At 40.2% G+C, this 25,472-nt stretch overlaps 1 non-coding gene across 1 annotated transcript; it reads right to left on the reverse strand.

Moving 5' to 3' along the window:
- Positions 1 to 24,936: 24,936 nt before the first annotated feature.
- TRNAQ-UUG lies at positions 24,937 to 25,021 on the reverse strand. The gene has a single exon. It is a non-coding gene; the product is annotated as a tRNA-Gln (tRNA).
- Positions 25,022 to 25,472: the final 451 nt, after the last annotated feature.

Here is a 25,472-nt window from a genome sequence, read left to right on the forward strand (position 1 = left end):
GAGCCCGACGCAGGGCTCGAACTCAACAAGCTGTGAGATCATGACCTGAGCCAAAGTCGGACACTTAACCAACTGAGCCACCCAGGCGCCCCTCATCTGAAGGTATTTTGTAATTTTACTTGTGATTTCGTATTTGACCCATTGATTATGTAGAAGTGTGTAATTTAATTTTAATGTATTTTTAACTCCCCAACTTTCCTTCCGGTATTCATTTCTAATTTCATTGTTTTTGGAGAACATACTTTGTATGATTTCAGCTCTTTTATATTTATGGATACTTGTTTTATGGCCTAACATATGGTCTATTCTAGAGAATATTTCATGTGCACTTGAAAAGATGTGTGTTCTGTTGTTATTGGATGAACTCTTCTATAGAAGTTTTTAGGTCTTGTTGGTCTATAGTGTTGTTCAAGAATTGTGATTCCTTGTTACCTGCTGTCTAGCTTTTCTCTCCATTATTGCAAATGGAGTGTTGAAGTGTCCAGGTATTAATACTGTAATGTTGGCTTGTCTCTTGAATTCTCTCAGGGTTTTGTTAGGTGCATAAATATTTAGAATTTTTTTCTTGATGGGTTGATTTTCTTATCATTACACAATGTTCTTTTTGTCTCCAGTATCATTTCTTAAGGCTTTTTGTCTGAGCTATTCCACTTCTCTCCGGTTATTATTTACATGGCATATATTTTCCACCCTTTTCCAACATATTTGTGGTTTAAAATTTTTTTAATATGTGTTTGTTTGTTTATTTATTTATTTATCTTTTAATGTGTATTTATTTTTGAGAGAGAGAGACACACACACACAGATGAGCAGGGGAGGGGCAGAGAGAGAGAGAGAGGGAGACAAAGAATCTGAAGCAGGCTCCAGGCTCTAAGCTGTTAGCACAGAGCCTGACATGGGGTTCAAACCCATGAACTGTGAGATCATGACCTGAGCCAAAGTTGGACGCTTAACCAGCTGAGCCACCCAGGCATCTCTAATGTTTATTTATTTTTGAGAGAGACAGAGAGTGTAAGCACAGGAGGGGCAGAGAAAGAGGGAGAGAGAGAATCCCAAGCAGCCCGCACACTGTCAGTGCAGAGCCAGATGCAGGGCTCAGACCCATGAAACCTGAGATCATGATCTGAGCCGAAATCAAGAGTCAGATGCTTAGCTTACCAAGCCACCAGGTGTCCCTTGTGTGTGTGTGTGTGTGTGTGTGTGTGTGTGTGTGTGTGTGCACGTGCGCGCATGCGCGCATGTGTGTGTTTGGTGCCCCTTGTGTTTTCTAATCTAATATGTGTTACTTGGAAAGAACATATAGTTAGGTCATGGTTGTTTTTTTTTCTTTTTCCAATTCATTCATTCTGTCCATCTCTGCCTTTTGACGGGAATGTTTAATCCACTTGCATTTAGTGTAATTACTAATAAGGTAGAATTGACATATACTTGTATTAGTTCTCTAGGGTAGCCATAACAAAGAACCACAGACGATGTGGCTTAAATAATAAAACAAAAATAATTTTCTCAGTTCTGGAAGCTAGACGTCCCAGATTAAGGAGTCAACAGGTTAGATGTGTTCTGAGGTTTCTCTCCTTGCCTTGGAGATGGCTGCCTTGTCACTGTGTCTTCACATGGTATATTTCTCTGTATGTATATCCCTTGTGTTTCTTTTGAAAGTCCAAGTTTCCGGGGCGCCTGGGTGGCGCAGTCGGTTAAGCATCCGACTTCAGCCAGGTCACGATCTCGCGGTCCGTGAGTTCGAGCCCCGCATCAGGCTCTGGGCTGATGGCTCAGAGCCTGGAGCCTGTTTCCGATTCTGTGTCTCCCTCTCTCTCTGCCCCTCCCCCGTTCATGCTCTGTCTCTCTCTGTCCCAAAAATAAATAAACGTTGAAAAAAAAAAATGTTTTAAAAAAAAGAAAGTCCAAGTTTCCTTTTTTATAGACACTAGTCAGATTGGATTAAGTCCTATCCCAATGGCCTAATTTAATTTGATCAACTCTTTATTTATTTATTTATTTTCAACATTTATTTATTTTTGGGACAGAGAGAGACAGAGTATGAACAGGGGAGGGGCAGAGAGAGAGGGAGACACAGAATCGGAAACAGGCTCCAGGCTCTGAGCCATCAGCCCAGAGCCCGACGCAGGGCTCGAACTCACGGACCGCGAGATCGTGACCTGGCTGAAGTCGGACGCTTAACCGACTGCACCACCCAGGCGCCCCTTGATCAACTCTTTAAAGAACATATCTTTAAATACTGTCATGTTCTGAGATACTAGGGATTAGAGCTTCACCATATGAATTTGGGGGAAGACAGAACTCAGCCCAGGACATTGCCATTTTGCTATGGTTTTTTTTGTTTTTGTTTGTTTGTTTGTTTGTTTTTTTAAATATCTATGTCGGTTTTGTTCATCAGTTTCTCTGTTACTGCATTCTTATGTGTTAGAGAAATGTTTTCTTGTGTATTGTTTTAATTCCCTTTTTGTTTCTTTTACTATATTTCTTGAGTTATTTCTTAGTAAGTTCCTGAGGATTATAATTAACATCTTAGTTAACACCAGTCAAGTTCAGATTAATAACACTTTAATTTCAATAGTGTACAGAAACTTTGCCTCTATACAGCTCTGTTGCCTCTTCCATCCTTTCTGCTATTATTGTCATACAAATGACATCTTAACACCTTATAAGCCTATGGGTACAACTTTCTCATTGTTGTCGTATTCAATTGTCTTTTAAATCAGATAGAAGAAACCAAGAGCTACAAACAAAAAAGTGAACATTTCTATTGTCTTTTATATTTAGCTATGAGTTAACTGCACTGATGCTCTTTATCCTTCATGTGGTTTTGAGTTGCTGTATCAAGTCCTTTCATTTCACTCTAATAGACTCCCTTTCATATTCCTTGCAGAGCAGGTATGCTAGTGAACAAGTCTCCCAGCTATTTATCTGGAAATGTCTAAGTTTCTCCTTCGTTTTGAAGAGAAGTTTTCCTGCATACAGAATTCTTAGTTGACAATCTTTTTCTTTCAGCACTTTAAGTGTCATTCCTCTGCCTCTGGCTTTCATAGTTTCTGATTAGAAACCGGGTGTTAATCTTACTGAGACTTCTGTAAATGCAATGAGTGACTTCTCCCGTGCTGTTTTTAAGATTCTCTTTTGGTCATTGGCTTTCTACAGTTTGGCTGTTTAAATGATTGCTTAATATATTATATATATATAATATATATATATATATATATATATGTGATATGTATGATGTATATCATGCAAAGAAAGAGGAAAGCATGGCCAATACACATTTTTTAAAAAGCAGTCAGTAGAAACCTTCCCTGAAGAAGCCTACATATTGGACTTATTAGACAAGTACTTTAATTTTTTTTTTTAACATTTATTTATTTTTGAGACAGAGACAGAGCATGAACAGGGGAGGGTCAGAGAGAGAGGGAGACACAGAATCTGAAACAGGCTCCACGCTCTGAGCTGTCAGCACAGCTGACAGCCTGATGCGGGGCTCGAACTCATGGACCGCGAGATCGTGACCTGAGCCGAAGTCAGCCGCTTAACTGACTGAGCCACCCAGGCACCCCTAGACAAGTACTTTAAATCAGCTATTATAAAAATGACCAAAGTACTAAATGAAAACATGTCTAAAGAGCTAAAGAAAAGTATGAAAATGATGTCTCACCAAATAAAGAATGTGAATAAAAAGACACAGTTGATAAAAAAAAAAAAAAAAAAAGAACCAAGGAGAAATTCTGGAGCTGACATGAAAAATTCACTAGAGGGCTCAACAGCAGGTTTGAACTGGCAGAAAAAAGAATCAGTAAATTATGAGATAGGTCAATTGGGATTATCTGGTCTGAAGATGAGATGGAAATAATAATAATTAATAACAATGATAACAAAACATGAGCAAAGCCTCAGAGACCTGTGTAACACAATCCAATCTGTCAATACAGGCATAATGTGAATGCTAAGAGAGAGAGAGAAAGAAAGAATATTTGACCAAATTATATATATATATATATATATATATATATATATATATATATATATGATTTTATAATTGTGCATTTAAATAATATAATGTGTCTAATATGTAAATCAGATCCCCCACCCCAGGGTGTGTGTGTGTGTGTGTGTGTGTGTGTGTGTGTGTGTGTTTGCATTTAGACAGCAAGAGAGCACATGAGCAGGGGAGAGGCACAGAGGGAGAGAGAGAGAGAGAGAGAGAGAGAGAGAGAGAATCTCAAGCCTGACACAGGCTCTATTCCATGACCCTGGGATCATGATCTGAGCCAAAATCAAGATCGGGATACCCAACCAACTGAGCCACCCAGGCACCCTGCTATGTTGTTGCTTAATGATTTTATTGAACTAATTCTATAAAGTCTCTATTCTTTGTTTATGGCCACTGAGTTCTCTACTCAGTTAGCTTAGTGACCAGCTAATGATTACACCAATATTTCCTGAAATGCCTTGAACAAGTAACTCCCAGCTTTGTGAATACGCTCTGTGTGCCTTCTGGAGTGTCTAGCTCTTCAGGGGGCAGGTTACTACTCTTTGATAGCTTTTACTTTCTGTTTGTGCAGAAGCTCAAGGTCCACCAGAGGTGAGATATGAAGGCTTACTCAGTTGTTTCCTGAACCTGTCCACAGTATAGCACATGCATGTGGACGTCTTGATTTTCAGGAATATGTCAGAGTTCTTCAAAGACTCTATATACATCTCATTCCTCGGATTTTCCTTTAAGTTTCTTGATCAGCTTTTCATTTGCCTCAACTATATCACTTCCTCAGGCAGCCACGGTGTTAAGCAATTGCGAGTAATTGTTTTTGAAAAATGTTCTGAGAAGAGATTGTTTGCAGTGAGGTTATTTTCACCGTTGAATGAAGAGAAGCTTTGCAAGTCAAGGTTCCCATGGAACCTCCAGACAGGTCAAACAATGACAGTTTTCTGCGAAGGGAGATTTTGGGGTAATTCCAGATTCTTTCTGCACCCACCAGTGGCTACAAGTCTACTGGTTTTCATGGCTATCATGATTGCAAGCCTGTCGTTTTTCAAGGCTACTGCCGAACTGGAGAGTAAAAGATAGAAATAGAGCAAGTTAAAATGCGCCAAAGCTCACTGTTCTTACCGAGATTCAGCTGTTTTTATTGAATGAATAAACATTCTTCAGATTGTTGCAAGTCTTTGGATAATTTCCACAGTTCTGACAAAATTGATTTTGATCATTTTGCCAATGTTGCCATTGCCTTTATGGAGAGGCAGATTTTCAGAGGTTCTTACCATTCCAGAAGTGATTGTCTCTCTTTGTATTCTAATGTGTATATATTATCTTGTTTCTACTAATTCATTCTACACATTCATCCCGTGCTTCTTTTAATCTTTTGTTCTTGCTGCTAATGTCAAGGTAACTATAGAATCCAATGGATCTTTTGTGTTTTGAGTTCTGGAGTATTGGGATTTTGCATAAGTAGCTCATTGGTAGGGTTTCTTTGGCAAAAGGCTATGTTGAAATGAAACCAGATTTTGGCATTTGCTTCTAGCCCCCAGGACTCACACTTTTGTTATCTGATCAGTTGTTAACATTTTGGGCAGAAGTGTTGGTGGATAACATGGTAGAGAGACAATATTTTTCTTGAAACAGCTGTGAGCTCTATTTATTTTTCAGGTACTCTTTCATCAGAATCCAGAGGGTTCCTAGTAAGTATATACATCAGCATACACAGAGGAAAATTGAGCTCATTTCTTCTTTAATGATAATATTGCTGTTATAATAATTAAATTAAAAGACAAATGAAAGCAAAAGCCATTTAGTAATGGAAGTTCAGATTGCAAAAGAAATTTTCAAAGAATACTACTCCATTATTTTTACATTTCAGCAAATAATATGCAAACACATATAACATTATGAGTGGGAATTCAATCTAATTAAACCACAAATAGCAATCCTCTTGCTATGTATTATGTTAGCCATAAGTGACAGTCAGAGATGCCAGGGAAGTCATTCTCTCTCCTTTTTGCACAAGTTAAAGTATATAATGAGGAAAAACAAAGGGTCGAACTGGTGTATCTATTTCCAAATTGCTTCACTAACGTATGATTTTATGGAGGAGTTGAGTATTATCCCTTTATATCTTGAAGAGTAGTTGCTGTGGAGAAATTAATTTGTGTACTTACTGTTTTTGTGTGTATGTATGGAGAAAATGGTCTGTGTGCTTCTAAAGATGTGCCAATTTTAATTCAAATTATTGAGGTGAAAATATTAAGAACTAAGTTATATTTACTGCCATTAATGGTTTTGATGAAATACCTCCTGTCCTGTGGTTCTCTAAAAACCTGGAAAGGTTTTCTAAAGAAATTTAGGTGTCTTTCTACTTGAAGGTGAATTGTTATATTAAAAACAACAAAAACAACAGCTTGGTAGCTCAAGTGCTAAATGTAGACATTTTTCAGGAATGCTTACACTTACTGTTTTGTACACACCCATGTGAGCCCCTGCTCTGTTGGTGACATTGTGCTATGCCAGGCACTGAATGTACAATAGCAAAGCAAGTTTGTTCTTTCCTCGTGGAATTTTAACATACTGGGAGAAACAGCAGAGCAAGCAAATATATTGTGACAAGCAGTTTTTGGTAGAAGAGCCAGAAGTAAGCAGGGTATGAAGGACTAAAATAATACAGTTGGGTTTTTTCTAGGGAAAAAGCCTAGATAGGTTGCATGGGACACGGAAAGTTAGCTAGAGATAAGGCAGATGTGTTACATGGGATCGTTTCTGTTGGAGTTCTAAAGCCACACTAGCCAATAAAAATATAATCTAAGCTACATCTTAGCTATGGCAGCCACATTAAAACATTTGAAATAGAAAGCAGTGAAATCATTTTTGTAAGATTTTTTTTAAGTTTATTTATGTATTCTGAGAGAGAGAGAGGGAGAGAGAGAGCGCGCGCGCACTCGCAAGCAGGGAGGGGCAGAGAGAGAGAGGGAGAGAAAATCTCTAGCAGGCTTTGTGCTGTTCATGCAGAGCCCGACTCGGGGCTCGGTCCCATGAACATGAGATCATGACCTGAGCCGAAATCAAGAGACAGGCACTTAACCAACTGAGCCACTCAGGTGCCCCAGAAACCAGTGAAATAATTTTTAAAATATATTTTAATTAACCCAAGCTTATCCAACAAATTACCACTTAAATATATAATCAATATAAAAATTATTAATGGGTATTTTGTACTCCTATTTTTACTAGCTTTCAAAATGTGGGACTCTTTACAGCACATCGTAACTTGGTCATGAAATTTTCACTGGGAATAACTGACCTGTATTAAGATTTCATAAAATTAACAGGTAAAAATTAAATTTACCTGCTCAGGTTGTTCCAAATATAGTGAAACTTTTCTAGTGACTGAATAAAATATCAGCTTTTCAATTTAAGTGTCAAGTAATGAAAATTAAAATTTGAAATTCAGCTCTTCAGTCTCACTAGCCACACTTCAAGTGTTTAATAGCCACACCATTGAGCATGTAGAAGGGACAGCTCAGGTCATTGGCATAGGTCCTCTCCTTGAACAGGCAGGGTGCTGAGCTGTTAGTGGGTACTGGCTAAGTGTCTGTCGAATTAAATTAAATGTTGCAGTCGGGACCCAGTGAAGTTAAATGACAAGCTCGGCATTGCCCAGGTAACAAAAGGTGGTGAGGCCTACTACCCGGGTGTCTTGCTAACTAGTAAAATCCTAGCATCGTATCAGTGTTTAAGTTTCAGAAAGTGAATCAAAGAATTTTGACAGCAAAGGATTTTCTGAAATCGTCTCCAAATCTCCTCGGTTCTTGAGTTTGGAGAGAGAGCCCCAACAGGATGAGTCCGGTTACCCAGTGCCTGCATTTAGGCTATTAAAAGCTAGGAAATGCAGTGATAATAGAATAAAGTAGCAATATACTTCACTTAGCTTCTTTTACGTACAAAGCATTACTAGGGCTCTGGAGAGAATCTAATTCAAGAGCCTGAATTGCATCTTCCTCTTTAACAATGAAGTCAGCAGAAGTGTGCAAAGGTGTGTGGAAGGGGTTTAGATTCAAGGGTGGAGTGGAAGCAAATGATCTGGGGGAGAGGGTGGGGTGTTGGCTTGGGCAACAGCCTTCAAGAGAGGTGGTGGAGGTCCAGCTGGTTGGCTTCCTAGAGCAGCAAGTGGGAGCCAATCGCTTAGCCATACTTAGTTATGGAACTCTAAGAGGCAGAGCAAGCCATTGTCAGTCTGTTCAGGCTGCTGAAACAGAAAAACCATAGACTTGGTGGCTTATAAATAACATAAATTTATTTCTCACAGTCCTGGAGACTGGGAAGTTCAAGATCAAGGAATTGGCAGATTCAATATCTGCTGAAGTTTCGTTTCCTGGAGAGCTGTCTTTTCGCTGTGTCTTTATAGGGTGGAAGGAGATAGGGAGCTCTCTGGGGTCTCTTTAATCAAGGCACTAATCCTATCTATCAGGGTTCCACTCTCATGACTTAATCACCCCCAAAGGCCTCACCTCCTCATACCATCACCTTGAGGGTTAGAATTTCCACATATGAATGGGGGGCGGGGACATAAGCATCTATTAGACATAAACCTGCAGCCACATTTGGATTGAGGGTCCTTCCTGGGGAAAATATATGATGTCATGAATGAAAGAATTGAGTTAGGAGGTTTCCTTTTTATGTCTTTCCTACATGGAAAAATTGATTCTGCTCAACATCGAGAACTCCTCCCTTTAATTTTTCTTTCAGTGGGAGGACATTTAAGTACAATATCATTAGCTAGAAATAATTTTTTTCGGTTTATAAAATTTTACTTGGTATGATTAGGATATTAGTTTTCATGAGAATCAGAATGACAACAATCAATGTCAAGACAATGTCAATGTCATTTTAAACAAATGGGGCCTTTTTGAAATGAACTGCCTTATAGAAAGCCTGTCAAAATCTTTAAAAAAGACTGCATTAATATTTTAGGTTTTGGAATGTTGTGATTAGGGAGAAAATGCCATTTCATAAATGGATGCATCTCCAACAAACACACCCAAACAAATGGCAGTTACCGTTTGGGGTTGTATAGTGTCTTGCTATCCTCTGGGGCATCCATGAGCCCATGTGGATGAACCCTTTGTGGTGGTTCCCTGTTGATCTCATTGAGAGGGACCCATCTGTGTTATATCATATATTTTCCAAACTCTACCTACTTATCCACAATGTCACACTGAAGTTCACCTTCCTACTGTATTATTTCAATAAGGCAGATGGCAATGAGCTTCTAAGAGACTAATGGAGGCCAAACCATGGGACAATTGTTTTCAGCATTATGATAGCTTTAGCCAGTTGAAATTGAGTTTTTTTATTTGGGAACAGAAAGGATGTACCCCTAAAATGTCTAAATCATCCTGACCTCTGATGTGTTAAAAGTCTACTGCAGGGGCGCCTGGGTGGCTCAGTTGGTTGAGCATGGGACTTCAGCTCAGGTCACGATCTCATGGTTTGTGAGTTCGAGCCCTGCATCAGGCTCTGTGCTGAAAGCTCAGAGCCTGGAGCCTACTTCAGATTCTGTGTGTGTGTCTCTCTCTGTCCCTCCCCTGCTCTCTCTCCCTCTCTCTTAAAAATAAATACAAATTAAAAAAAAAGTTTTTAAGTCTACTGTAACTGTCATTAAGTGACTGACTGTCTTTGAGAACAGGAGCATTTAATGGGAACTTGAGGCATATCTGGGTGCTGACACGAGTAACTTTTGCTAGTAGCCATAGTCTTGAAAGTTTCCTGAGTTTGCTCATTATCTTCCCCCAATTTAACAAGCACGGGTTTCTTCAACTTTCCAAATGAATATTTTGGTATCTATCATGAACTAAAAATAACTCTGAATGGCATGCACTTAAAATAGATGGTTGTCTCTTTAGTATAATTAAAGAGATCAGTGTCATCCAAAATCCTCATTTATTTCAGGGAAACCTAGACAAAATCATCTACTTAAGTAAGGTATAGTCTATAAATTAGATTAATTTGCTAATATGCATTCGGAGTGATAAAAATTCTGAAATTTAAAATTGCCATGGAAATCAGTCTTGATAATGCTTGCTGAGGTAAACCTATTTTACAGAAGAACTTTTAAAAGTTAGGAATGCTTGGATTTTGAGTAGCAGTTTGCTCCAATGGCCATGATGGCATGTGTACTGATGTCAGTCTGCATTTTGTTGGGTAGGACTCCCTTCCCTTTATACCTGAATTGTATGCGGAGTGGGTTTGATGAATTTTCCATCCTGACCTAAGGTGACTCCCCCCATGGCGTTAGGAGCCAAAGTAGAAAAACAAGTGGATTTAGCCCACGTAGACATGTTCTGGAGCGCTGGCCTGTGGAGTTGCTCAGAAAAGCATTGGGCTTGGGGCGCCTGGGTGGCTCAGTCGGTGAAGTGTCTGACTCTTGATTTCAGCTCAGGTCATGATCTCAAGGTTCATGAGTTCAAGCCCCGAGTCACGCTCTGCAATGACAGTGTGGAGCCTGCTTGGGATTCTCTCTGTCCCACCCCTCTTGCATTCTCTCTCTCTCTCTCTCTCTCTCTCTCTCAAAACAAATAAACATAAAAAAAAAAAAAAAGAAAAGCATCGGGCTTTGTGAGTCAGAATGCAACTTGAAAACATTGGACATCAAAAGTTGCTATCACTAGTTTTAAACACTAATCTTTAAAAATCTTTGTGTTTGTGAGTTACAGATGATAAATAAGAAAAGCAGCCAAGAAAAAAAAAATCTAAAATTAGACACTGCATTTTTTATCATATTGAGCATATAACCTCTGACTTTATCCTTTTTATTTAGAAGGAGACAGATTTACCTGATTACGAGTAGACATAATCTCTCCATAGCTTAGAGAAAGTTTGGAAACTTTCAAGTCTATTTTAAAGCAATTATCTCATGTTGTGAGACAACAAGTAAAATGATACCTAAGTAGACATTAATATGGTAACACATTCTTTAACTAGCATCTTCAAAGAATGACGTGTTCCACATAAATGAATTTTCCTGGTAATGAAAGCTTTTCTCTTTGAAATAAAATGAACTTAGAAATAAAGTTTTATTTCTTCATTTTTTTGTCAGATATCAATTTACAAACACATTTGCATTTTCCAGCTACCTATGCAGAGTTAGGAAACATTGTTGGACATTTCCTTGATGGCTTAGGGACGTTTAGAGAGGATTATAATCCTAGTAACATTTTTAGTACAGTATGCCTTAAAGTTTGGTGCATATAAGAACAAACTTGGAGCTCGTCAAAAATATATATTCTCAGGACACATTACGGAAATTCTTATTCTGTAGTGTTGAATCTGCATCTGTGACAAGTTTTCCTCCTGATTCTGGTCCAAGCAGTCAGGGGACTCACACTTGGAGAAACCTCGCCTTCAGAAGCATCATTTCGAAAATGATAGTAATCATAACAATGAAACGTCATTGTCAGGTGCGATTCTACATTCGTCCATGAATTGGCTCGTTCAGTACTCACAACAACACCACAGAAGAGGCGTGATGTTCGTTCCCATTCTTCTGATTTGGAACTGAGCCCCAGGATGATTTGCATGTCTTACCAGATTACCTCACCACCAAGTGACAAAACTGAGGTTCTAAACCAGCCCTCCTGACCTCAGGGCTTGACCATCATGTCATGTGCTCAACGTAGATATGCAGAGATAGACCTTTCTCAACATTTTATGGATATATTGCTTCCATTCTCCATTCCCGGTCCTCTGAGGGTCAGCTAAGGATGAGACTTATCAGTGGTACCTGATACATGCCAGGTGAGACAGACCCCACGGGGGCAGGGGTACTTGCAGAGAAGCATGGCTGCTAGACATTCACTCATGGACAGATCCTAATCAGTTATGCATCAGGAAACCACATGGCCATCTTCAAAAGAACTGGGCCCATAACACGTAGCAAGTAGGCTCTGAACAGCATCTTAAATCAATTGTATTTAATGAGTCATTTTTCTAAGTATACTGTTTAATGCTGATTATGTTATAATCATGTGGACTCACTGTGGAAACTCTGAAAAAAAAGTAGGAAAGGACAGTGGAAAATGTAATATGCAAACCAGTCAGAGATGATACTACTACCTTTGGAGCCTCTTGAAATTAGTTTCTTTATATATTTACTCATAAACATGCAGATACATTTTGTGTGTTTATATGTAAATATGCAGGCATTATTTACACGTATAATGTTGTCATCTATATTATACCATGTTACATGATCGGGATAAAGCTGCATGTAATATTTTGCATCATTCATTCTTCTCTTAAGATTGTTCTACGAGCATCTTCCCAGGATATTAATAATTTTTTTAGAACTTCTTTTCATTAGAATTGCAGGCATAGTTTTCAATGATAGCTGTATTTTAATTCGCATATATCTCAACCTATTTTTTTTTTTTTTAGCTATTATGAATAGGGCTGGAAGAATCATCTTTGTACATAAATTTTGCCCATCATTTGAATTGTTTCTTTAAAATAGCATGCTAGAAAGGGAGTTACCTTGTTAAAGAGGACAACACGTTTTAAGGAACTTAACAAATATTTCCCATATTACTTTTCGGAATGGCTGTGCGGCTTTATGTGTCCATCATCGGTACAGGAGAGAGCCAACTGCACCTTGCTCCCTGACTCCTGTAAATACTCAATACGATCATTAAAAGTAAATATTGGCTTGTTTAACAATTAAAATAATATGTCTTTTATTTCAATTTGGAGTTCTCTGATTGCTCTTGAAATTGAAACTTTTTCCTATATATTTTTAGCGACTTGTTTTTCTTCTTGCATGACTAATCTATAGTTGCTCCCTCTAATCTTTTTTATGTATCTATAGTAGCTTCTAATATATAAATTGTGGCCATATTTTCCATAAATATTTTAAGGAATTCCTTTAGGACTGAGAGAGCGAGTTTAAGGCCCCTAACTTTATGATGGCACTTCTGGGGGCTACAAGTGTTCTGATTTATTTCTGAGCTCTTGGCTCTGTTTAGAAACAGTCGATGCTAATATCCTAGTGAAAAAGCAACTTACATAAATGAATGATATATTTTGTACTGAATGACAGTTGAAGGTCAGATTGGTTTTGACTGAAACTACTGATTTTTCAGAAAGTTTTGCTAATATATAAGATAAATTAAGTTTTTAATGTTCTCTTTTATTTCAGCTGCATAGATTCAGCCTCTACCTATTTTGTCTTCAAAATCCTACTCTGTTTATGATATAGAATATCATTCTCAGAGAGGATCAGTGACTTGGCCAGGGTATCATCTTCAAAGTTTCCAAGAATTCATCTTCAAAGTTTTTACTATTTCTATTACATCAATTTCCTTAACTTTACAATTAATGTCCTGTATTATATGCTTTGGCATTTTCTGACAATTTAAGTACATGTTTTGTAAAGTGTTTTTGTTTTTGAGAGAGAGAGAAAGAGAACTAGCAGGAGGGGGCAGACAGAGAGAGGGAGGCACAGAATCCAAAGCAGGCTCCAGTCTCTGAGCAGTCAGCACAGAGCCCGATGCAGGGATTGAGCCCAGAAACTGTGAGATCATGACCTGAGGTGAAGTTAGATGCTTAACCGACTGAGTCACCCAGGCACCTCTTAAATATATGTCTTAATAGTATGACTCAACCTTTTCTAGAAATATTTACAGAATTTACGGTAATTTGCGGAATTACTTTTAAATAACTGTAGAAGAAATAAATAGTCCGACGCTGACAGTTGCCATGGGGTAAGACCAGTGGTGGGTTCAGGCTGACTTTCAGAGAATTAAAATTACACACCACGAAGCCCCACACTTAACTCTGTAATTAAAAATTCATTTATTCATTCAGTAAAAGGAGAAAAGGAAAAAGAAGGAGAAGAAGAAGAAGCAGCAGCAGCTAAGTAACCAAATTCCAAAGAATATGGTAAAATTCTCACCAGTTCCGATGTGACAAATTTATTTCAAAGTCTTATATGACCAGTTTTCCTACTTAAGGGATAAAAAGAAAGAAAGAAAGAAAACAGAAACTAAAGGAAACTTATTTTTAAAAAGTAGTGGGGAGGGACATCAAGGTCTTAATGGCTTAAAATATGTAAATCAGGGATACAGACAAAATAGGAACATTAAAGTAGCTTTTTTTGAAGAGAATAAATTCTTGGAAACTCCACACACAAAAGAATGAGTTGTACGCAGAGACCGTAGTAAATCTAGTTAAGGCAAACACTGCCCTGTATCGTTAAACCTAGTGGCCAAGGTCAATAGCAAAGGGCTGTGGGTTAGCTCAGATGGTCAGAGAGCACGTGACAGTCCATCTTCCGGAATCATACCACCAAGAGAGTGCTGTATTCAAGCCTGTCCTCAGACCAGCCTCCAGACCATCTCCAGGGATTGATGACCCTTGACAGGGTTCTCTGGGTGCCTAGGAGCATGTGGGCCATTGGCCTTCGGTCTCCCAAACAATGGCGCCCGGATAGAGAACAGCACTGCCATGGCCAAATGCAGAACGCGTCCACAGCAATGGAACTGTTCCCCGCGTATATTCGTTACTCATTCTCAGCAAGGGCCCCAGGGGGAAATGGCCAGGCCAGGCCTAATCTTGTGAATCTCAGAAGAAACATCTTGTGACTGTTTCAACACGTTTCATTAGGTGATTCAGCCCAGGTGGGGCCATTCCACTCCCCAGCCCCCCGAGCCTTTCCCGGGGCACCCAGGCCTATCACCACCTGCTGCTTCTTTTCCAAGAAAGAGGTGGTTTGGAGGGAAAAGGTAGAGGAAAATTTGAGTTAACAGTTACTGTTAACTGCAGGCCTATAGTATTTTTCCCCCCACTGAGAGCTGGGCCGCATTCTCCCCAGTTCATACACTACCAGCAGGCTGTGGCTCACAGATTTCCGGGACTCCACACGTGTGTCTTTCACTGTCTTTCCTGGACTCCCGGTGGCCTAACAGGGTGGATGGGTGGCCTGTCCGCAACAGCAGTTGTCACCGAACGGGTCCCCTCCAGGGAGAACAGACACCCTCTGTTTCTTATCTGGTGGCACTCTCTGTCCCCAGCACCCCCACCCCTGGGTGAGTTTACTCCTCTTATCTATTCAAGGGACCAGAAAGTGCTCTTGAGAAGACATCTCTGTTCTTGCACTTCACTTTCACATCACAGGACTCCCTCGGAAGGATTCTTTTTGAAAAGGTACTTCTTATCTTGTTTTACTTTGAAACCCCTTCAAAGGAGAGTTCTGACCCAGGCTGCAGCAATGGAGATGTCAGATAAGTTCTGCTTCAGGGAAGAGAGTTCTGAGTTACGTGAGGCGAGCAGGCAGAGGCCGTGGGCCGAGCGGATGGTTTCCTTGTTAACGACTTTGCTGGCACAGCTTATTCTTGAGAAAGGATGGCCAGATGAGCGTCACCATTTCGAGACTCTTCTGCATTTTTGAGGCGGCATTGCTGGTCGGAAGCTTTTGACAATTTTTCTTTTTCTTCCTCAAATCAGATTCATGTCTGTTTTTAATTCTTTGGGAATTTTGGTTTATCTAGAAGGCTGTATCTGCGGTGTCCTTGCACAAAGTTTTGTAAGTTAAGGGTTTGTTTTTTGTTTTTTGGGTTTTTTTGTAATTACGTGCCAGTGTAAGTAAATAGGGCATTACCCTGGCAATGCTGCTTCCGTGAGTTCTCCTGAAGATTAAAGTGGGTGTGTAGGAAGTGAATATATTTTAATGATAAGATCCTTGGGGCACCTGGGTGGCTCAGTTGGTTAAACATCGGACTTTGGCTCAGGTCATGATCTCACGGGTCATGGGCTCAAGCCAAGCTGTGCTGACAGCTCAGAGCCTGGAGCCTGCTTCGGATTCTGTGTCTCCCTCTCTCTCTTTCCCTCCCCTGTTCACGCTCTGTCTCTACTACTCTCTTACAAATAAATAAATATTAAAAAAAAAGATCCTAATGTATTGTCAGCATCAACATATTTAGCTACACCATAGCACGATTAAGGGACAGTGAGAAAAAGTAGTTTCATCAGTAAAATACGGTCCTTTCTGCTTACATTCCAAGTTATCACGGCTCTGCTGTATCTTGGAAATGCTGTGCATCCAGGAAATAGTTATATAATACTACTTCAAGGTCAAATCTATTTGGTTTTTTTTCCCCCCAAACAATAATTGGGGATTTTCTTTACAACTCTTACCACAGAAAAGTTTTCTGTGAGAAGTGAGTTCTAGAAAATGACCAACTTACATCATTCCTATTAGTGGCTAAAGTTAAAAAAAAAAAAAATACCAGTATGACTAAGTCTTGTTCCTTGTTAACTAGAAGTGGACACATCAAGGGGCGCCTGGGTGGCTCAGTCGGTTAAGCGTCCGACTTCCGCTCAGGTCATGATCTCACGGCTCGTGAGTTCGAGCCCCGCGTCGGGCTCTGTGCTGACAGCTCAGAGCCTGGAGCCTGTTTCGGATTCTGTGTCTCCCCCTCTCTCTGACCCTCCCCCGTTCATGCTCTGTCTCTCTCTGTCTCAAAAGTAAATAAACGTTAAAAAAAAAAAAAAAGAAGTGGACACATCAAGTAGGAAAAGAAATATTTGCCAAAGGGACTCATTTTGGTGCTCTGCCTGGCCTGATCGACCCATTGAATTTGGTAATGTGTTGGATTGGGTCTTTGGTTTGAGCTTAATCATTTGCCGTAAGATGTGTGCAGATGATCTTCGGTTGGGAACAGTTTATTCTGCCAAATACTGGGATGGTATTGCTTGCAGTGTGGCCCGTGGGGGTCTATGAGATTGACGGAGGAAGGCTGTTTGTGCAATGAGCTCGGCTCAACCTTCTCTGGTGTCATAGCTAGGAGTCCGGTCAGGACATCGGTAATATTGCTCACACGTCCCTCTCATGGAAAAAAAAATCGAGAACCTCAGGATCTTGTGGAAGTTGAGATGACTAAAGCAGCAAAGTCCAATCCTCAATGTGATCTTAACTTGGTTTTGCACGGTTTCGACATTTTGGCAACACATTCCTAAGTGGGACTAAATACAAGAGAGGCGATGCTAAATTGGTCTGCGCGGAGCCTCCCAGCAATCTTTCCCCAGGAAGTCCCTTGCTTAAGTAGAGTTTGGAAGCACCGTTTTTGCTGCTTCTGCAATATTAGAATAATGCAAGACAAGCAGGCTGGAGGAATTTTGGACTTCTGGGTCAGGTGCGCTACCGTTACACAGGGAGCTGAAAAGCCATCACAGTAAAAATGGGGATTGAACAGGAATTAATTTGGAAAGGGATTAGAAAGCCTGACATGTTTTTACAAGGTGTTTCAAATTGATTGGTTAATCCTCATAACATCTGGAGTGAAGAATCACAGAGAGTCGCCCGTGGAGGCTGCGAGTAACTGGGATTAGAACTCAGCTGGAGTAATTAGCCCATTAAACCTGAGAAAATGGAGAGGGGTTTCTTGCACTGTATTTGGCTGATAGATTACAAGTGATGCTTCACTTGGGAGGAAAATGAACTTTAAATGTGTTAAGCACAATTGAAGTATATCTTTGAGCCTTTGCCTTCTGAGCAAGAGAAACAGGGTTGGCTTCGGAGAATTTGTTTTACGATACTCTTCAAATGGTGTATATTCTCCACTTCTCTTTATTTACCCAACTTCTATCATCCTTTGAAGATGGCCACAAATTCTGTCTCCTCCATGAAGTCCTTTATAGCTTATAAAAATAGCTAAGATTTGGCTGCTAAACACTTTATTTCTCATTTTCATGACAACTTTGTGAACATTTAGAAAATAAAAAGAGCTGGGATTTAGAGCATTTCTTTACTAATAGAAAGTCAGAGTCAGAATTCAACCTCATGCATGCTCTGCGCCAAATGCATGTGTCTTTAAATTTTTTTTTACATTTATTTATTTTTGAGAGACAGAGAGAGACAGAGCACAAGTGGGGGAGGGGCAGAGAGAGAGGGAGACACAGAATCTAAAGCAGGCTCCAGGCTCCGAGCTGTCAGCACAGAGCCCAATGCGGGGCTTGAACCCATAGACTGTGAGATCGTGACCTGAGCTGAAGTCAGACACTTAACCGACTGAGCCACCCAGGTGCCCCAATGCACGTGTCTTTAGAAAAGATGATATGCTCCCCACGCCATACTGTATAATTAATCTACCATTTCATTTCATTTGCTCATCATTATTTAAATATCTTAATATTAATCATATTTTTATCAATATTTCAGTTTGTCAAAAGCAGAAGCTTTGGTTATATTTCTCATGAAAACTTCCTAGTGGTTGGCACAGGTTACAAAAGGTAGATATTTGAATCCTGGTGATTTGACTTCACTAGTTAAGGGAAAGGTCATAAGTGCCAGGCCAAGGCCATCCTTACCACAACTGGTGTGGCCCATGTGGGCTGTGAAATGAAGACACTACCGTCTCTGCTTGGTTCTGTCCTAAACATTCCCAGTGTTTATGGAATCTTCACTCTGGGTCTGTGAAGAATCCTCGAGGTGCTGCATAACCTTGTATGGAGGCTCGTGTGGAAACAGAAATCTTTGTAGAGCAAGTAAGTGTCTGAATGCAAAGATAACCCTTACACAGGGATACTCTGATGGAGGAAATCGCTTCTCTTTGTAACCAATCAGCTTGCGTCCTTAGAGTGCAGTTCCATCTCCTTGTAGAGAAATTTCTGGATGAATAAGCTTTAATCGAGGCCAGCGTAGGGCATTGCTCTTCTGAGATTTCTGTTTTGCTCATGAATGTGTTGATGGTCATCTTTCCCTCTTCCTCATCTTTTAACAGAATTTACCATGTTTACCTCCAAGTGAACTTCCTTTCTCTGGAGAGACGCTATTTTGGTCCCTGTCATCTTTTCCTATATAAATTCAAAATCTGCTTAGCAAGAAAACATCATGAAGTGCTTCATCTTGAAAGCTCCAGGTGATATCAAAGGATGTAGTTAATAGTACAACCAAAGTCAACACAAAGTTGACTCTCCCAGAGCCTCAGGTAAAGGCAGTTGTGAGTCATTCGGCACAATGACGGGGGGGAGGGGGGGGGGGGAGGCAAGCAGACCAGGATTGTTGCCCTTCAATGCCTCCGCATCAGAGAGGAAATGACCCAGTATGGGGCTGGACCACAGAGAGAGCATGTCTGCTTCACTGACTTCTAAGATACCTTCAAAAAAGGCAGTGAAGAGAGAAATATGCTAAAATAATACCACAACGCAGGGTGCCCAGCTGTCTCAGTCAGTGGGGCGTGTGACTCTTGATCTCGGGGTTGTGAGATTGAGTCCCACGTTGGGTGTAGAGATTACTTAAAAAATAAAATCTCAAAAAAAATAATAACACCAACTCCACTACCTCATATATCCTACACCATCCATGGGCAAAGGGACACAGGAAATGGCTCACCACTTAAATGTTTAAAAATCGTAAAATCATAGAATGCTAGAACTCGAAAAGATTTTAGAAATTTCTTTAAGTTGGCTCATGTTTGTCTGTGATTGTCTATTCTTGCCTCCTGCATAAGAATCCCATAAGATCTTATGATTTTGATATAATTGTGACATCAGGTGGCCTCAATAGCATTGATTTAGAGTAATGGATCCGTTTGCTCATCCATCCATCCATCCATCCATCCATCCATCCATCCATCCTATGAACAGGCATTAAACAACCACTATATGTCAGTTTCTGTACCATTAGTTACCAGGGGCAGAAGGGTGAATAAGTCAAGGGCTTTTGCTAGGGGACACTGGTAGTCTAACATTGGCATTCCCCTTGTAACATTGAATTATGATACCACATAAGATGTGTTAAAAGATGAGTGCTTATAAAATGCTATGGAAATGCAGGGGACGGGGTGATTTCTTCTGCCTGACATAGTTGGGGAAAATCTTTCGGAAGAAGTGGCACTGGAATTAAGAACACTTAGAAGATGAGTAGGTGTTCACTAGTTGAAGAAAGGAGAGAAAAGGGGGATGGTATTTCGGACAAAAGGAAAAGGCAAAAGTACACGGTGAGTTCACAGAATAATCTGATGTTGTTTAAGAGTGGGAAGGTGGAAATACTATTTCTCATTAACCTAAGGCTTTATTGACCACACCTGTTGCTCTGATTTTAGTGTGTAAGAATACTACGTGTCCCATCCCTTCTTTTGGGTTTTGAGCAGGAAACAGCACTCGTTTCCAGAATCAGGAGGTATGTTATGTAAACAGCCATGGGCAGCCTTCACAATAACTTTGTTTTCTTTGACTTAGGTAAACAGGAACAAAACCCTGACACATTATCCAAGACAAAGACAGCTGGCAATAATCACACTCCACAAATACAGAGTCTCTTTTGAATCGTTTTATCTTTTTAAAAGAATAAAGAATAAAAAGTGACACATTTCCTAATAGATGCTCTTGACCCTGGAGTATATCACACTTCCCACCTTCTCTTTCTAACCCTTTAGAAACCACATCTTTTAGTTAATGTTTGAATTTTGATTCTCCCTGATCTTGCAGAAAGAGTTCTACCATTCCATTTGACATTGAACTTAAGAGTTTGAGTTGATGGTAAAGACATAAACATTAAAAAAAAAAAATGCATTTAGCCATAGGCAGACAGCCCCGCAGAAAGCTGAAGAACTTTCAAGTGCTCCACCCTAAGAGGGTTCTGAAAAACGTGATGGCTTTTAAGGACAAGTAGCAAATTTAAAAACCGAAATAAAATCCCAGAACATTTGTGTAAGACACACTAGGACACTTGAGAGCCATTTGCATCTTATTTTTGTGTTTGCATTTTCTCTTTGAAAATGTACTTGGCAAAGTGCCTGCAGAATGGGACATAGGAAAGAATAATTAAAGCCATTTTCTGTCAGCCCATCCTTAATTTAACTGAGCCATTCATTCCAAGTAGACCCACTCCTCTTGCTGTGGGACTTTTGCAAAGGTCAGGGTTCTCCCCCACGATACTTTTTATTTAAATAAAGCCACAAATTTATGTCCATATCTTCCTTCCAACTTCCAAAAGCCCCAAGGATTCCCAGCTCGTTTTAAGGCTCAATCTTTTGGTTCCTCCGCCACCATAAAAACTTCACATTTGTAAGACCGTCATAGGTTTTCACCAAAAGTTGCACGTGCCAATTTCTATTCCTTCTTTAAAAATTATTTTTTCAATGTTCATTATTTTTGAGAGAGAGAGACACAGAGTGTGAGCAGGAGAGGGGCAGAGAGAAAGGGGCACAAGAATCTGAAGCAGGCCCCAGGCTCTGAGCAGTCAGCACAGAGCCCAACGCGGGCTCGAACCCACCAACCGAGAGATCATGACCTGAGGAAGTTGGGCACTTAACCGACTGAGCCACCCAGGCGCCCCTGTCATTCCTTCTTTTAAATGCCATTTTCTGAACAAATCAGGAGACTACAAATGCTGGTGAGGATGTGGAGAAACGGGAACCTTCTTCAACTGTTGGTGGGAATGCAAACTGATGCAGCCGCTCTGGAAAACAGTGTGGAGGTTCCTCAAAAAATTAAAAATAGATCTACCCTATGACCCAGCAATAGCACTGCTAGGAATTTACCCAAGGGATATAGGAGTGCTAATGCACAGGGGCACTTGTACCCCAGTGTTTATAGCAGCACTTTCAACAATAGCCAAATTATGGAAAGAGCCTAAATGTCCATCAACTGACGAATGGATAAAGAAGATGTGGTTTATATATACAATGGAATACTACTTGGCAATGAGAAAGAATAAAATCATGCCATTTGCAGCAACATGGATGGGACTGGAGGGTATTATGCTAAGTGAAATAAGTCAGGCAGAGAAAGACAGATACCATATGTTTTCACTCCTATGTGGATCTTGAGAAACTTAACAGAAGACCATGGGGGAAGGGAAGGGGAAAAAAATAGTTACAAACAGAGAGGGAGGGAGGCAAATCATAAGAGACTCTTAAATACATAGATCAAACTGAGGGTTGATGGGGGATGGGAGGGAGGGGAAAGTGAGTGATGGGCATTGAGGAGGGCACCTGTTGGGATGAGCACTGGGTGTCGTATGTAAGCCAATTTGACAATAAATTATATTTAAAATATATATACAATAAAAAAATAAAATTCAAGGTCTGGTAATATAAAAAATAAATACATAAATGCCATTTTCAAGTGGCAAAAGAAACAGGGTAGCCAGTAGATTTTCAACATAAAGAAAAAATTAAGAGGTGTATAGGCACAACGCCCATGGCCGGAATCGTTCCTACCCAAACACAGTTCTTACATGTGAAGAATCTGCAGAATTACCTCAGTTCTCCACTTTGCTTTCTTCCAACAGGGCTTTCTTTTTGTCCTGCCTCTTGTTGGTTGTGCTTTTTTCTTTAATCCCTCTTTTCTCTCTGCTTGTGCTAACAACTGTAGGTAATTTCACATCGGTTCCTCAGATATGTCCATCATTGCTCCCCAGACCACAGTTGGCCAATCTTGTAACACATAGGGGAGAATGCACTCACTGCCTTCTGTAGTGCTGTGTTTAAACATCTTCGTTAGCTTGCTAGAAGAGGGAGCCTCTGGTATTTGCATCAATTGTCACTCCTCCTGCGTTCTAATCAAAATGGAGGCTTGCTCTCTGCCCGTGTGTTTATATCATAAGGCTCTTATGGGCTGATGTCCTCTTGGTGAATTTTATGTAGCAGCTAACTCCTAGGGACTCCCAGGATATCGATTATTTTATTTTAATATTACTGGTGAGCAAGACTCACGGTGCTTAACCCAAGCTTAACATTTTTCTTAGGTCGCTCTAAGTGAACTCTAAGACACGCATTTATTAGCTCCTTGCAGGAAGCTGGAAAACATCCTTTGCGTAAAATCACCTTTTCCGCACATCCACGCACCCTGTTTGTTCTTCGGATTTTTGCAGCAATACAACAGTTTTCAATTTCGGTGATGGCGCTGTTTGACCCAGTTCTTCGTTGATTTGAAAATAGCGAATTAGAAAGAGGGTTTGCCAAATCAGAATCGTTCACACCTCCCATTAGAAATCTCATTTAGGAAAAGTTTAAAATGTTTGAAAAAGATTTATGCCGTCATAATGGAAAAGATTTGACAGCAAAGTATGCATTTAAAGCAAAAGGGGTGAGAAAGTTTTAAAAGTGGGAACATCTGAGAAATAGGCATAAATAGCGTCATTCTGGGAAGGCTATGTCACAAGAGACCACCAAGGAGCTTGTGTTGACATTGCTTTGATATTCGGTTCCATTCAGAGAAGAGGAAGTCTTGCAGGGGTGTGGTGTAGGGTGGCTACACTTCCTATGCTCTGCACCTTACCATTTTGTCACCCAACAATTTGTTCTTCCCTACCACCTCTGTGTTTTGTTTTTGTTTTTGTCACCACAGCTGAGTTTATTTTCCTTATTGACTTCTTGGTATCATTCTTCTCCAAATGGATTATTTTTCATTCATCGCGGATGGATTTCGTTTTCTTAGCTTGGCTAGCGAGACACCTCACGTTGGAGACACACAATGAGGAGCTTTGAACTCTCCAAGGGGAGCTGTGGTGGTCTCTCCCCACGTGTAACTTTTCTCCAGTTTCCTAGCATTATTATTTTTTTCTTATCGCTCGTGTGGTCCTTTTTTGCATGAACAACCGTACTCCTCTTCCAGTACAAGCTTTGCCTAGAGCTCTTACTGCATTTCTCGAATGCAGTCACCTGCCAATGACATGATGCTAGGCCATGTGACACCAGAGTCACATTAAGGAAGGTTGAGTAGCTGGGAAGGAAAGGAACTCAAGTTAGCTCGACTTTCCTGAAACACAAGAAACACAGATCTTCCAGAGGGAGACTCAGGAGTAGGAAAATTGTAGGCAACACACGCCTTCCATCCTAGAGAAGTTAAAACCTGAAGAGATGTTTGTCTGGGGGCGGTTTTACGGAGGTGATTCAAGCATCAGAGTTGAACCTTGATTGGCACGCTCTAGAAGCCTCCTTTTACCTGATTTAAGTCGCCCTGGGTTTAGATGTAAAGACTGATGGTTCACCATCGGTGTTCCAGAGTGTTGGCTGGCGGGGTAATTGTAACCTCTGAAATCCCAGTGACCATTTCTCTTACGTCCTTTAAAATATGTAACTAATTATCAAGTGCAGCTATGTTTGGAAGTAAAAATGACATTTGAGGGGGGAAAGGCAGATGACCTACAAGAAAGAGGTAAATTCAGGCAACGCATATACGTCGCATTTCTCTGTCGACTTACTGGTGTGATGACCTATTTGTACGTGGTTGTGGTGCATTCGTACTGGAAAAGTGAATGGCTGCACAGTCCTGCTGAAACTCAGCTCCCAGGGCAGACACCTGGGTCTGTGTAGACTGGTTTCTTTGTTTCAAAAGGTTGAACTAAGGTTGGACCAATGAAGGCATTGCTGCTTCTTAATTGGTCCCGATCTGAATATAATCTGGCTTCAGTTCATCTTTCTAATGTTTCATAAACAAATGGACAATAATTATTTTTGCTCTGTGGTTGCAAGCTTTCATGACAAAGATAAGGGTACGTACAATATAAAATAATGGCACCCAAAAAAAGACTATTGGAGTAAGTTATCAATGTGACTAGGTATATAATTGTGACAAGTTCACTTTTCAAGATAGCCCTCTCTTACATCCAATACAGAAATGGAGTTAGAAGCATGGCCATCTGCTCTGTGAAATCTGGTTGGAAGAGAAAAAAATGTGCTTAATTAAAATGTTTCTGTTATGATTCTGTGTAAATATCCAGATCAGACCTCTGTCAGAATCTTTCATTGACATATTGACATGGTATCTTCTATGCTTCCTTGGATTAACTGGAACACATTCTTTTTTTTCTCATTTATTTTTATTTTTTTAAATGTTTGTTTATTTTGAGAGAGAGAGAGAGAGCAAGAGGGAAGGGGCAGAGAGAGAGGGAGACACAGAATCTGAAACAGGCTCCAGGCTCGGAGCTGTCAGCACAGAGCCCGAAGCGGGGCTTGAACCCACGAACCGTGAGACCGTGACCTGAGCCAAAGTCAGACACTCAACCAACTGAGCCACCCAGGCGCCTCATCTAGAACACATTCCCTGCTCCAACTCAATAACCAAAATATAATTTTAACAAGGTAGAAGGAGAACGTAAGGAACTAGATGGGTTGCAGCTACCCAGACTTTCCTGATCTTATTGAAGCTTTATAGACATACCTTTAATGTTTTTAATTGAAAAACCACTGCCGTTTTGCATATTTCGATATTGAGGTTTTGGAAAAGAGTAGCTACCAAGTCCAGCAGATATTTTTAAGCATTTTTGTCATGTAAGAAAAAGGATTTTTTTCCTTTAATCAGCATATCTCACGAAGTCAGCAAAAGGTCTTTCTGTAAGGGCATCAGAACCGCTAAAGCTAAAGCGATAAATGTGAAAAAGAAACCAGTGAGAAACAAATCAGAAGGGTCATTCGCTGTGTGAAATAAATGATTCCCTGGGTGAAAGTAGCCAGATAGTGAAATGGGCAGGAAC

The sequence above is a fragment of the Leopardus geoffroyi genome, chromosome A1, assembly GCF_018350155.1.
Source record: "Leopardus geoffroyi isolate Oge1 chromosome A1, O.geoffroyi_Oge1_pat1.0, whole genome shotgun sequence".
NCBI lineage: Eukaryota > Metazoa > Chordata > Mammalia > Carnivora > Felidae > Leopardus > Leopardus geoffroyi.